This window comes from Scylla paramamosain, chromosome 35, assembly GCF_035594125.1.
Source record: "Scylla paramamosain isolate STU-SP2022 chromosome 35, ASM3559412v1, whole genome shotgun sequence".
Taxonomy (NCBI): domain Eukaryota; kingdom Metazoa; phylum Arthropoda; class Malacostraca; order Decapoda; family Portunidae; genus Scylla; species Scylla paramamosain.
In genome coordinates, this window is record NC_087185.1 from 13,695,967 (window position 1) to 13,711,442 (window position 15,476).

Genomic DNA, 15,476 nt, shown 5'->3' on the forward strand with positions numbered 1-15,476 from the left:
CCTGCCTCCAGCCCCTGCCTCATGAACTTGTCGCCAATCCCCTCCAGGGATTGGCTCGTTTTTCAGCCTCATCAGTAATGACTATGTATCCCCACAGTTTGCTGCCTTTAAGAGTATCAAGGAACACACTCCTGTCACCTTCACACTTTCCTCTGATGCTTCCTACAATGCTCCTATTTTCCCCTCTGAGCTCCTCTCCATCTTGAAGTGCTGCCGTAACACTTGTGTGGGACCTGATGACATTCACTATCAGATGCTCTGTCACCTACACCCCCATCTCCCTGACCTTCTTGTTTACCCTATGGCATGAGACTCTCTTCCTTCCTTTTCTTAAACCTAATAAATCTGGTACTTTTCCCCAGGATTATAGACCTATTGCCCCTGACTAATTATTGTGTTTCTAAGTTACTTGAACACATGATTAATTTTTGGCTAATGTGGTACCTTGAATCTAAGAGCCTTTCATCTTCCCAATTTGGTTTCCAATGTGCCCATGGTACAGCAGAACCTTTTACCCGCTTACATATGTGTATTACTTCTGCCTTCACTCATCAGGAATCTGTCTTGGCCGTGTTCTTTGACTTTGAGAAGGCTTATGGTACCACTTGACGCAACCACATCCTCTACCAGTTGTCCTATGTTGGTGTCTTACAACATGGGGGGTCTTTCTTCAAAACTTCCTCCATGATCGTTCCTTCCACTTTAAAGTTATACTTCTTCCTGTTCCCCATCCATTTTGTCAATACGTGGGTGTACCTCAGGGTTGTCTTGAATACAACCCTCTTCCTCCTTGCCATTAATAGCATAGTTTCCGCCCTCCCTGGTATCAGATCCTCCCTCTGCGTTGATGACTTTGCCATCTATGCCTTGGACAGCTCTTCTCTTCTTCATTGTCTCCTTCAGTCTGCCATTACTGCTGCCTCTTTCCTGGGCCACCAACCATGGCTTCCAGTTCTCTTCTACCAAAATCCTTCTCCATTTACTTTTCTCACTTCTGTGCCACTCACCCCCCACCCCCTCTTCTTCTTTATGATACTCCTCTTGAGTATCACACTTCTGGCAAGTTTCTTGGCCTAACCATATTTGGTGGCATATAACACACATGGGCATATAAGATGCATGCCCATTTCAGCAGGGCATATTCAGGAAAAAATTTTTTTTTACATATTTTAAGCATGTAATGTTTAAAGCAAGCTAGTGGGTACAGCTAAACAAAATAGCAAACAATCACAACAATAAAAATATCTTACATGATGGTAATAATAAATGTTAACTACACACTTGGTCTATCAATGAACAGGGCCATGTTTTCATTTTCAACTTTTTTTTTACATCATATTATGGTTGAAAAATAGGATATAGCACCTTTGCCTATAATACAGTGGTGTAAATCTTCGGGTGTATGGGTGAAATGAATTTCAAAATGAAATCTACAGGAGGCCTCACATTCACATATAGGATGCAGGGTGATTTTTTGAGCCATTTTTATAAAAAAGAGGTGCATCTTGTATGCTGTCAAATACGCTACTTTTGACTCTCACCTCACCTGGCGACAACATATTCTCTCTCATCAAGGATACTGCCCCTCGCCATCTTCACCTGTTACAGACCCTCTCCCATGTGTCTTGGGGTGCTGACCTTAAGACTACTTTATTTGCATACTGTGTTGGTCCTTTCGACTATGCTTACTCATGTCTATTCTTTGGCCTCCCCACTTCCTTGACGCCTTCCAATCTTCCCCTATAGAAAGTCTCTATTCTGAATCTGGCCTTCCGTCTCTCTCCCACTGTCAACCCCTTTTCTCCTTTCACTGTTACTCCAGTTTCCTTTATCTGCTTTGCATATTTCTCCCTCTCTGTCCATGACCTTTACTTCCCATCCTCACTTGCCCTTGCCCTTACCCCTATATGTGTGTCCTTCTCTCCCACCCTTCTGCCCCCACCCTTTGCCCTCTCCCTTTCTATGTTCCCTCCACCCCTCCATGGATCAGCCCCCACCTCTCTCTCTGTGCACCTCTGTCTTCCCAACCTCTAAGAAATCTAATACTCCTCCCTGTGTCCTTCATTCCCATTTCTCTGCCCATCTTCTTACACATTCCAATAGGATCCATATTTATACTGATGGCTCTAAATCTCCTATTGGTTCTGGCTTTGCCATCCTCTTCCCTGATACCCACCTCCAGTTTCTCCTCCCTCTTGAGGCTAGTTTTCTTACCACTGAGCTGCATGCGACAGATACTCTTGGTCCTCAGGCACCTTCTCCTGCCTGCCTGCCTTCTATTACTGTTTTTACTGACTCTTGGTCTTCCCTTTCCCTCTTGTCTTTTTCTTCTCTGCATTCCCTTGTTTGCAAAATTCAGGATTGGTTGTTCTGTCCATCTTAAATCGGTCCATTTCTGCTGGGTACTTAGCCATGTTGGCATCCCTGGTAATGACATGGTTGATGATTTTCCAGCGTGTGAAGTGCCCTTGCCTGTCCCTGATTTATGTTTCCAACTATTCCCCTGTTCCTAAATCCTTCCTTTTTGCTCACTGGCAGTCTTTCTGGTCTGGTTTCACTTCCAATAAACTTTGTATTGTCAAGCCCTCTCCTTGGTCACAACCATCTCATTCTAATAAACGCTGGGAATCTCCCCTAGCCCATTTATGTATTTTGGTCACGCACCTACTTCACCAATTCTTACCTCATGTCCCACTCTCCTACTCTTTTTTCATCCTGCAACGTTCCTTCCTCCCTTTCCCATGTGGCTGCTCAACTTACCCTGCCTCTGGCTCCTTGCCTCACTGATGTCCTTACTGAGTCTCCTTCCTTCTCTCTCCCTGCCCTTATGTCATTTCTTCATACCACTAATGTTCTCCATCTGATCTAACCCTTCTTACAGCTCCTTTCTGCATGCTCCTCCTTTACTTCTTTCCCTGCTCCCACTCTTCCCATAGTGCCATATGACCTTTGTAGTCTGGCATTCTATATAAGGCCTGGCTCCACGACACAGACATCAGATGCTAACAGACTGCTTGGCTGACAGATACATGACTTTGTCCTGAAAATCTTAAATTGTTATCAGGACAATCTTAAATTGTTTGCAAAACTTATCTATATGGGGATAACCATTTGTGCCTTTTATAAAATAATTACTTTTCTAAGATGCTAACAGACTGCTTGGTATGTAAATTCCCTGGCCAGTTATCTGTATTTAGATTTTAGGAAAATAGTTTTATGATGTAAACTTAAAATTCAGATCAGATAAGTAAGTAAATTCTCTTGGGATTATGTTTTAGTCAACACACCAGTGATACACATATTTTGTTTGATATAACACTAACACTAACTACTTTAGGATATTTACTGAAAATTAAGATAACCCCTGACACATTCAAATTAACTTTTTTTTTGTAAATTACTCACATTTTTCCTAGTTTTGGGTTCCTTACAACTCCAAGGTAACAAAAATCTACTAGATAAATCATTGTGCATTCAGAGAAAAATAACATGAAGCCTTGTTTTTTATATAGATACTTACATCAAATAAAAGTTAATCTTTTGTTGTGGGATTTTCCAGTGCCTTATAGAACCCAGCTAATAATAATGCTGCTACCCATACCACACACAAAGATAAATATTTATTTTAAACTAACTAAAGTTAGAAACAAAGTAAGCAAAACACTAACAAAATTACCATCCAACTCAGTAATACTAATAAAAAAAAAATCAACCAAAGAACTAAAATCAACTGAAGAACTTTAAACTTGACCAAACTTAACCGAGTGTTTTTAAAAACTACCCCCTCCCATGACATTAGCTGCACTCCTCCAGACAACAGGTGGCGAGGTGGAGGACCCCTCCCTATTGACTTCTTCCAGGGTTGAGAAATGCACAACAGCTTCATGAATGGTGACTTAGGAGAGGTCAGGTAGGTTGCAGACGTCTCTTTCAATATGACAATATCTGAAAGGTGAGAGTTTCCACCTTGGCAAGCAGCCTGCAAAGAACATCCACTGATGGTTGGGACAATGGCCAACAATGGGAACTTGTCCACTCCCCAGTAGTGATGGTCACGTTGGTGAAGGCTGTCCCTCTCACCACACCGGGAAGAGAGAAAGCTGGGCATCTCTCTCCACAACGTATTTCCCCAAAAGTTAAGAGCATGGGTTACCTTACTGTGGCTGGAGAATAATATCCTGGTACTAGAATGGAGTAGAAGGGACAATGTTGTTCTTAGGCAGCACCTGCAAAGACATCTCATCGTATGGACAGCAACAGATGGTCTAATTAGATTCCCAGGGCAGTGACAAAGGGCAATGTTGGAAGGAAGACATCCCTTCTTGATTCACTGATTCTTATTTCAGCTTTTAAGAAAAGTATTAAGCTGTATTTTGAACACAATTTACTTCTTACTAATAAAAAAGTCAGACTAATTAGCCATGTTGCAACAGCTGAAATTAGGGGAACCACTAAAAAAAAATTAAACCTAAAATGATCAGATAAATACCCTCACATACACAACTTTCTCAGGCCAAACCTATCTTTCTGTCCATCAAAATAGAAGTATTACAAAACCAACATCAACAAACACACACACACATACCTTTGTCCCCACTTCCCAGTAGACAGCATGCATGAGAAGTCCAGCTTGACCAGCAATGTTGAGTTCTTAGCTCAAGTACAGGCCAGCATCTTCAGTGCCTGCTGGTCTTCTGTAGCCAAGCAACCATCTTGGGATCCTGGCTGTCATGACAATGGTTTGGGAATCCAGCTGCGAGTGATGGAGTGCCAATAGAAATCTGGAGAAAGTGATGGAACTTGTCATTTTTTTATTTTTATTTTTTATGTAGGAGGGACACTGGCCAAGGGCAACAAAAATCCAATAAAAATAAAGTCCACTGAGATGCCAGTCCCATAAAAGGGTCCAAAGCGGTAGTCAAACTTCATTTTTAAGTGTCTTGAAATCTCCCTCTTGAAGGAAGTCAAGTCACAGGAAGTTGAAAATACAGAATCTGGAAGCTGGCAGGGAGTTTCAGAGTTTACCAGAGAAAGGGGTGAATGATTGAGAATACTGGTTAACTCTTGCATTAGAGGTGGACAGAATAAGGGTGAGAGGAGAAAAAGTCTTGTGCAGCGAGGCTGCGGGAGGAGGAGAGGCATGCAGTTAGCAAGATCGTAAGAGCAGTTAGCATGAAAATAGCAGTAGAAGACAGCTAGAGATGCAACACTGCGGCGATGAGAGAGGCGCTAAATAAAGACAGTCAGTCAGAGAAGAGGTGGTGATGAGACAAAAAGTTTTTGATTCCACCCTGTCTAGAAGTGGTATGAGTGGAACCCTCCCAGACATGTGAAGCATACTCCATACATGGATGGATAAGGCCCTCATACAGAGTTAGCAAGCTGGGGTGTGAGAAAAATTGGTGGAGACATCTCAAAACGTTCAACTTCATAGAAGCTGTTTTAGCTAGAGATGAGATGTGAAGTTTCCAGCTCATAATCTAAGTAAAGGACAGACCGAGGATGTTCAGTGTAGAAGAGGGGGACAGCTGAGTGTCACTGAAGAAGAGAGGATAGTTGTCTGGAAGGTTGTGTCGAGTTGATAGATGGAGGAATTGAATTTTTGAGGCATCAAACAATACCAAGTTTGCTCTGCCCCAATCAGAAATTTTAGAAAGATCAGAAGTCAGGTGTTCTGTGGCTTCCCTGTGTGAAATGTTTACTTCCTAAAGTGTAGGACATCTATAAAGATGTGGAAAAGTGCAGGATGGTATCATCAGCATAGGAGTGGATAGGACAAGTTTAGTTTAGAAGGTCATTGATGAATAATAAGAAGAGAGTGGGTGACAGGACAGAACCCTGAGGAACACCACTGTTAATAGATTTAGGAGAACAGTGACCGTCTACCATAGCAGCAACTGAACGGTCAGAAAGAAAACTTGAGATGAAGTTACAGAGAGAAGGATAAAAGATGTAGGAAGGTAGTTTGGAAATCAAAGCTATGTGCCACTCTATCAAAAGCTTTTGATATATCCAAGGCAACAGCAAAAATCTCTAAAAGAGGATGACCAAGACTCAGTAAGGAAAGCCAGATCACCAGTAGAACAACCTTGATGGAACCCATACCAGCAATCAGATAGAAGGTTGTTAAGTGATAGATGTTTAAGAATCTTCCTGTTGAGGATAGATTCAAAAACTTTAGATAGGCAGGAAATTAAAGCAATAGGACAGTAGTTTTAAGGACTAGAACGGTCACCCTTTTTAGGAACAGGCTGAATGTAGGCAAACTTCCAGTAAGAAGGAAAGGTAGATGTTGACAGACAGAACTGAAAGAGTTTGACCAGGCAAGGTGCAAGCACAGAGGCACAGTTTCAGAGAACAATAGGAGGGACCCCATCAGGTCCATAAGCCTTTCAAGGGTTTAGGCCAGCAAGGGCATGTAAAACATCATTGTGAAGAATTTTAATACAGTAAAATCCCTCTCATCCGGCATTCGAGTATCCGGCAGCTTCAAGTATCAGGCACATTTTTCCCCGAGCCTTAAAATCAATAAAAAATCAATGTGTACTCATAAAATCGATTAAAATTCCCACGTGAGGCATACTTTGTCCCGTCGCTACCAGAGCGCACTGCTTCGCGCCACCTGCGGCCCACTGCACTGTGTTTACTCAGTGACTCAGTCCCGTGTGTGCACTGTTTATCGCCTGACGCCTTCATCATGCCTAAAGTTGTAGAAAAGAGGAAGCGTGTTGTGCTTACACTTAAGCAGAAGATAGACATTTGTCAACGATCAGAGAGAGGTGAAAGCAGATAGCAACTAATGGCGGAATATGGTGTGGGCTCATCAACTATTTATGACATTAAATCCCAAACGAAAAAGTTGCGGGATTACATGAAAGCCACCGACACCCCAAAGGCAGCGGAAAATCGTCACACACTGCAGTATCATCGTGGTGAAATGATGGACAAAGTGTTATATGAGTGGTTCAGCTTGAAAAGATCAGAAGGACATAATTTCACTTCTATTCAAGTATCCGTCAACTGTCAAGTATCCGGCATGTCGGGGGTCCTGTTGATGCAGGATAAGAGGGATTTTACTGTAGGTAGCATGAAGTAGTTGAGGCTGGAGGAGAGGGAGGAACAAGCCCTGAATTGTCCAAGGTAGAGTTTTTAGCAAAGGTTTGAGCAAAGAGTTCAGCTTTAGAGATAGATGTGATAGCAGTGGTGCCATCTGGTTGAAATAAAGGAGGGAAAGAAGAAGAAGCATAGTTATTAGAGATATTTTTGTCTAGATCCCAGAAGTCATGAGGGGAGTTAAATCTTGAAAGATTTTGACATTTTCTGTTAATGAAGGAGTTTTTTGCTAGTTGCAGAACAGACCTGGCATGGTACTGGGCAGAAATACAAAGTGCATGAGATTCACATGATGTAAGGCTTAAGTACCTTTTGTGGGCCACCTCTCTATCATGTATAGCACAAGAACAAGCTATGTTAAACCAAGGTTTAGAAGGTTTAGGCTGAGGAAAAGAGTGAGGAATGTACACCTCCATGCCAGACACTATCACCTCTGTTATGCACTTGGCACATAAAGACGGTCTCTGACACAGAAGCAGTAGTCATTCCAAGGAAAATCAGCAAAATACCTCCTCAGGTCCCCCCAACCAGCAAAGGCAAAATGCCAGAGGCACTTTCGCTTAGGGGGATCCTGAGGAAGGATTGGAGTGACAGGACAAGATACAGATATGAGACTGTGATCGGAGGTGCCCAATGGAGAAGAGAAGAGAGGGTGACAGCATAAGCAGAAGGATTAGAGGTCAGGAAGAGGTCAAGAATGTTGGGGATATCTCCAAGACAGTCAGGAATATGAGTAAGGTGTTGCACCAATTGCTCTAGGTTGTGGAGGATAGCAAAGCTGAAAAGGCTAGTTCACCAGGATAGTCAGTGAAGGGAGAGAAAACCAAAGCTGGTGGTGAGCAGTGTGAAGTCTCCAAGAATGGAGATCTCTGCAAAAGGGAAGAGAATCAGAATGTGCTCCACTTTGGAAGTTAAACAGTCAAAGAATTTCTCATAGTCAGAGGAGTTAGGTGAGAGGTATACAGCACAGATAAATTTAGTTTGAGAGTGACTCTGTAGTCGTAGCCAGATAGTGGAAAACTCGGAAGATTCAAGTGTGTGGGCACGAGAGCAGGTTAAGTCATTGTGCACATAAACACAACATCCAGATTCAGATAGAAAATGAGGATAGAGAAAATAGGAGGGAACAGAAAAGGGGCTACTGTCAGTTGCCTCAGACAACTGAGTTTCAGTGAGGAAAAGAAGATATGAGGTTTAGAAGAGGAGAGGTGGTGTTCTACAGGTTGAAAATTAGATCTTAGACCGCGAATGTTGCAGAAGTTAATGAAGAAAAAGTTGAGGGGGGTGTCAAGACACTTAGGGTCGTTGACAGAAAGGTAGTCTGACCTAGGGACATTTATGGTCCCCTCCCCAGATGCGGACTCTGAGGCTGGTGTAGGAGTCGCCATGATAATTTTGAAATAGTTGAGTGAAGGTGTGTGTGTTATTAGGTGCTTGTAGTTTTGTGTGGAGGAAGAGAGTTGTCTTAAGAGGGTAGGCTGTGACTGCCCCCTTGTGTTGTGAGACACAAAGGGAAACATTCAGTGAGGTCACAGCTGGTTTTAATGATAAGTTCACAGCACCCCCTGATCCAGTGCTTTAGACCTCACTGGGAGTAATTATTGTTTCGGCAGGTGCCTACTGCCTCCTCCTCCTAAATGAGAGAGAGGGAGACTATCCTTCCTTGTGAACTACAAAGAATAGATTTTTATCTCTACCCATATAAGTAACACTCCCTTTTCATGATACCTGATGGTAATGTACATTTACTGCATAGTGTATTTATAACTACTTTCAGTAATTCAATTTTCTTTTGCAATCCTCCTGGTCCTTGCTTTGTATTGCCATATTTCACTCTCATTTTGGAGGTAGAAGTACCTGTGAAGAAAAAGGTAAATCAACAAATACAATAGCAAATATATAAAAATGTGCCATTACACCAGAGGCGATGGAAGTAAGCACCTGCCGAAATGACAGTTACTCCCAGTGAGGTCTAAAGCACTGGATCAGGGGGTGCTGTGAACCTACCATTAAACTCAGCTGTGACCTCACTGAACATTTCCCTTTGTGTCTCACAACACAAGGGGCCAGTCACAGCCTGCCCTCTAAAGACAACTCTTCCTTCGCACAAAACTGCAAGTGCCTAATTACACACACACGCTTCTCTCAAAATTCATAATAATCATGGCGATTCATACAACAGCCTCGGAGTCCCCATCTGGGGAAGGGACCACAGATGTCCCCAGGTCAGACTGCTCCTTTGTTATGGACCTTAAGTGTCTTGGCATCCCACTCAACTTTTTCTTCATTAACTTCTGCAACATTCACGGTCTTAGGTCTAATTTTCAATCTATAGAACACCACCTCTCCTCTGCTAAACCTCATCCTCTTTTCCTCACTGAAACACGGGTGTCTGAAGCAACTGATAGTAGCCCCTTTTCTGTTCCCTCCTACTTTCGTTATTCTCATTTTCAATGCAAAGCTGGATTCTGCATCAATGTGCACAATGACAACCTGTTTTTGTGCCCATGCTCTTGAATCTTCCAAGTTTTCCGCCATCTGTCTACAAATACAGAGTCACTCTCAAACTAAATTTTTCCGTGCTGTATACCTCTCACCTAACTCCTCTGACTATAAGAAATTCTTTGACTAAACTTCCATAGTGAAGCACATTCCGACTCTCTTCCCTTTTGCAGAGATCTCCATTCTTGGAGACTTCAATGTTCACCACCAGCTTTGGCTTTCCTCTCCCTTCACTGACCATCCTGGTGAACTAGCCTTCAACTTTACTATCCTCTACGACCTAGAGCAACTGGTGCAACACCCTACTCGCATTCTTGACCGTCTTGGAGATATGCCAAACATTCTTGACTCTTTCCTAACCTCTAATCCTTTTCTATTTATGCTGTCACCCCTATCTTCTCCATTGAGGTCCTCCAATCACAATCTCATATCTGTATCTTGTCCTATTGCTCCAATCCCTCCTGAGGATTCCCCTAAGCAGAGGTGCTTCTGATGTTTTGCCTCTGCTAGTTGGGAGGACCTGAGGAGATATTTTGTTGATTTTCCTTGGAGTGGCTACTGCTTCCGTGTCAGAGACCTGTCTCTGTGTGCTAAGCACATAATGGGGGTGATAGTGTCTGGCATGGAGGTGTACATTCCTCACTCTTTCTCGACCTAAACCTTCCAAACCTGCCTGTTTGTATAGCCAAACACAGCCTGTTCTTGTGCTATACATGATAGAAAGGTGGCCCACAAAAGGTACTTAAGCCTTCCATCACCAGAATCTCATGCACTTTATATTTCTGCCCAGAACTATGCCAAGTCTGTTTTCCAACTAGCTAAAAACTCCTTCATTAATAGAAAGTGTCAAAATCTTTCAAGATCTAACTCTTCTCATGACTTCTGGCACCCAGCCAAAAACATCTACAATAACTTTACTTCTTTCCCTCTATTTCAACCAGATGGCAATCACATCTATTTCTAATACTGAACTCTTCGCTCAAATCTTTACTAAAATCTCTACCCTAGATGATCAAGGGCTTGTTCTGTCCTCTCCTCCACCTTCTGATTACTTCATGCTACCTATTGAAATTCTTTGCAATGATGTTTTCCATCCCCTTACTGGCCTAAACCCTTGGAAGGCTTATGGACCTGATGGGGTCCCACCTATTGTTCTCAGAAACTGCACCTCCATGCTTGCACCTTGCCTAATGAAACTTTTTCAACTGTCTGTCTGTCACCATCCTTCTTGCTGGAAGTTTGCCTACATTCTGCATCTTCCTAAAATGGGTGACTGTTCTAATCCCTCAAACAACCATCCTATTGCTTTAATTTCCTGCTAATCTGAATTTTTTTAATCTATCCTCAACAGGAAGATTCTTAAATCACACCCTTTTATCTGAATGCCAGTATGGGTTCTGTCAAGGCTGCTCTACTGGTGATCTGGACTTCCTTACTGAGTCTTAGTCATCCTCTCTTTAGAGATTTTGGTGAAACTTTGCTGTTTGAGTCTGACACAAATCTCTGATTTCCAAACTACCCTCCTACAGCTTCTATCCTTCTCTCTGAAACTTCATCTCAAGTTTCCTTTCTGACCATTCAATTGCTGCTGTGTTAGACAGTCACTGTTCTCCTAAATCTATTGACAGTGGTGTTCCTCAGGGTTCTCTGTCCTGTCACCCACTCTCTTCCTATTATTCATCAATGATCTTCTAAACCAAACTTTTTGTCCTTACCACTCATACGGTGATGATACCATCCTGCACTTTTCCATATCTTTTTCTAAACGTCCAACCCTTCAGGAAGTAAACAGTTCACACAGGGAAGCCACGGAATGCCCGACTTCTGATCTTTCTGAAATTTCTAATTGGGCCAGAGCAAACTTAGTATTGTTCAATGCCTCAAAAACTCAATTCCTTCATCTATCAACTCAACACAAACTTCTAGACAACTATTCCCTCTTCTTCAATGATACTGAACATTCTTGGTCTGTCCTTTACTTATAATCTAAATTGGAAATCCCACTTCTCATCTCTAGCTAAAACAGCTTCTATGAAGTTCAGCATTCTGAGACATGTTCGCCAGTTTTTCTCACCCTTCCAGGTGCTAACTCTGTACACTGACTTTATCTGTCCATGATTGGAATATGCTTCACATGTCTGGGGGGCTTCCACTCATACTGCTCTTCATATTCTGGAAAGTTGAGCAAAGGTGCACACACACATAAAACAGAAAGACAGCCAGGGACACACACACACACACACACACACACACACACACACACACACTTGCTATCCAACTATGAGAGGAGACATTCCCTTCCATCTATATTGCTTGGGGGATCCGTCTCATAATACACATATGGCTTAGCTGTTGTGGTGCTTCCATTCTCTCTACCTGCCCAAAACATATCAATAAATACTACTCTCCATGACTGGAAGTTGTCCTACACACTTCATCCTCATTTGGTTCATACACGCTAATGCTACACATAAATAATGGCAAAAAGGGGTTAGGATCTGCAACCCTTGTCAAAGGTAGGCTTTCAAGCTAAAACATATGATGCTAAGCACAATAAATGTGTCTGTATTACAGAAGTGTCAATAAAGCAACCTGAGAGAGAAAACAGCAAACTAAGAATATTATTTAATATTAATTGAACATAAAATGTGCATAACACTCACCAATGCATAGTTAATGTGTCAGGGAGGGGTAACTCGCTAATTATTCCTGTGCCTCTTAATTTCTACCTTTTTGAGAGTGTTATTGGTATTCATTTTACTGCTATGACTCACACTGAAACTTACTGGCCACTTAGTAGGCATAATTAGCACTTGAGAGGCAAAATAAGCCACAATCTATACACCGTACAGTCAATTACACACACCACCACACCAAAGACAGCAAATGAAAGAATACAACAGCAGTAACAATATCAGTCACATAAAACACTGTACAGTGTACCTGTACTGTACTGCAAATATGCCTGCAAGCCAAATGATGATAGAGTACAAGTATAATAATAAGCAGTAAAGTCGTAAGAGTGGGAGTCTGAGAGATACCGAGTTCAGTTTAAAAGAGGTGGGAGGATGTATGGTATGTAAGGGACAAAGGAGGGGCACATGGCTCTCTTCCGTCAGTCGCAAACTCATCTCTGCACATCCAAGCCATCGTACATCATCATCCAGCTTGGATGTGTTAGTGGGAGGGAGCAGTATGGCATGCATTCTAAAGTTTGTAATTTTACTCACCTCAGACTGAAGCTCATATCACTGGATTTTTGTGCTTGTATAAAGAAAATAGTCTCTAATTTACACATCCTGTATAACAGGACCTCCATGTAATTCAATTTGTCTCATGCCTTTTTTTTTTTTTTTTTTTTTTTTTTTTATTGCTTAGATTCCTTATACAAAATGCACTCCCTGTGTTGTGTGAGCTGCCGTGGGTAGGGCCTGCACACAGGAAGGTCCATGCACGTACTGCATATGTGCAAGCAGTCTTGCCTTGTGATTGGTGCGAGAAGTCTCGCTTCATGATTGGCTGTCACCTCATCAGATAACCTAACCTAAGTAATGTAACCTAATCTAACCTAACTAATCTAGCCAAAATAATGTGTAATAGTAAATAAGAGACCCTATCCAGTAATTTGGTACAGGGTAATTGGGTTAGGTTAGCTGATATGAAGGTGGTGGCCAATCATCAGGTGAAACTGCTCACACATAAGCAGTGTGTGGGGACTTTCCTGCTGTGATGCAAAACCTGCATTCATTGACTGTATGTCTACTTGCAAATGTTGACTACCATAACCACCAATTATATAGAGAAATTTGACCTACATTTGTGCTACTGGCCTCTTCATACTGGTCTACATCAGGAGTTTTTGCAAGTGGAACACTTTACATAGCAAATACATGTGTGTTTGCACCTATTTATATAAATATACTAATAGTATGATGTTAGATTGATTCATAGTTCAGGAGAAAATCTATAGTATGCTGGTGTGAGTGCAAAACCAATTATATATATATATATATATATATATATATATATATATATATATATATATATATATATATATATATATATATATATATATATATATATATATATAGTGTAAATGTAGAGAGAGAGAGAGAGAGAGAGAGAGAGAGAGAGAGAGAGAGAGAGAGAGAGAGAGAGAGAGAGAGAGAGAGAGAGAGAGAGAGAGAGAGAGAGTACACTTCTAGAGTTCATGCTAACTGCTCTTTTGATCTTGCTAACTGCATGCCTCCCCTCCTTCCGCGGCCTCGCTGCACAAGACTTTCTTCTTTCTCTCACCCCTATTCTGTCCACCTCTCTAATGCAAGAGTTAACCAGTATTCTCAATCATTCATCCCTTTCTCTGGTAAACTCTGGAACTCCCTGCCTGCTTCTGTATTTCCACCTTCCTATGACTTGAATTCCTTCAAGAGGGAGAGGTTTCAAGACACTTATCCACCAATTTTTGACCACTGCTTTGACGCTTTTATGGGACTGGCATTTCAGTGGGCATTTTTTTTTATTAGATTTTTGTTGCCCTTGGCCAGTGTCCTTCCTACATAAAAAAAAATAAATAAAAAAATACAGAAAAGTTTCACCACAATGAGAGCATAAAAAGAACAGACTATGACATGGATGACTAAGTATCTCCATACATGGAATCATTGTATATCGGGAAACACAGCACTGCTTCTTAGCAGTGAAGACCTCAGTACTTACACAATATATTATTATCAACCATTACTGTAATAGGTATAAAAACTTCATGTTCAAGTTGGCTGCCACTATGCCTTCCAAAATATAAAACTTCTGACTTAAAAATAAATAACTTATATGTTATGTTGCATGAACATTTCATGAAAACATTTTCATGAAAATGAAAATCACTTGTGTATTTAAAACATGCATGCTAAATACTGGTATACATCATATTTAAAAATTTTAGATATATCTAAACATTACTCAGTAAAACTGCTAATATCTTACCTAGTATATTTTGGTTTGCATACATTATGTTTTTACTAGTCTGCTTGGAGTTTGATAGGCAATTTTTCCAAAGAAAAATACCGATGTGCCGTTTTGTCTGGTATGGAAGGGATACACAACACCTCTTTCCATCTCTTATCTGTGATAATTATTAATGATTGTGAATAACACATTTATCCCCATATTAACATGGGCATACCCTATCTGCTGCTAAAACAGTGGGCCTCTATTTGAGACTGAACACTAGGCCTTAGTTTCCCTGAAGAAAAACACTGTGCCGCATCTCTACCCACAGGAAAAATATCTTTATCTGTGGCTGAGCATTTACTCTTTGCACAAATATACACCACTGCAAACAACTGACATACAAAATGTTGGCCATACAGGAGAAAAACGCCCCAAGTTATATACCATTTAGTAACCAACACTCCATACTTACTCTTGAGGTGTTTTTCATTCACCACGTCATCCAATTCACATTGACACACATCAAGCCTCAGTCTATATCACTGTCTAACAACTCTCACTTCTCTGCAGCTTCTCTGAAGATGGACGCCACCACTTCTGCCAACAAATTTACTCCTAGCTCCATCAAATACATAACATGACGAGTCTATCCACTTACAGTGGATACCCTCGCACATTGGCATCAGAGAGAAAGCCATAGTTAATGAAGCAGCAAACCTTTGACATCGAGATCCAAATGACTTTAAGCTAACCGTGTGAACCACTCCACACTGTGGCGCAGAACTCACCACTGCCCTCCAACGACACAATGCAAAACAACACTATGTATGTGAGCTCACATCGACTCTTGCCATGTTATGATGTCTAGACCCGCGTACTGCGCGTGGCACGTGTTGGGATCTTCCTACAGC

At 41.5% G+C, this 15,476-nt stretch overlaps 1 protein-coding gene and 1 long non-coding RNA gene across 3 annotated transcripts in view; one reads left to right on the plus strand and one right to left on the minus strand.

Moving 5' to 3' along the window:
* The window catches only part of LOC135090678 (uncharacterized), a 35,857-nt gene that overhangs the window by 10,006 nt on the left and 10,375 nt on the right, over window positions 1–15,476 (plus strand). The window lies entirely within an intron of this gene.
* LOC135090680 (uncharacterized) lies at window positions 2,960–15,410 on the minus strand. Of its 2 annotated transcripts, XR_010262081.1 has the most exons (4): window positions 15,038–15,410; window positions 14,599–14,737; window positions 4,586–4,781; window positions 2,960–4,226 (listed from the first exon to the last, which is right to left on the minus strand). It is a non-coding gene; the product is annotated as an uncharacterized LOC135090680 (long non-coding RNA). The 2 variants fall into 2 exon arrangements; XR_010262082.1 differs by lacking the exon at window positions 14,599–14,737 and having other exon boundaries at window positions 15,038–15,265.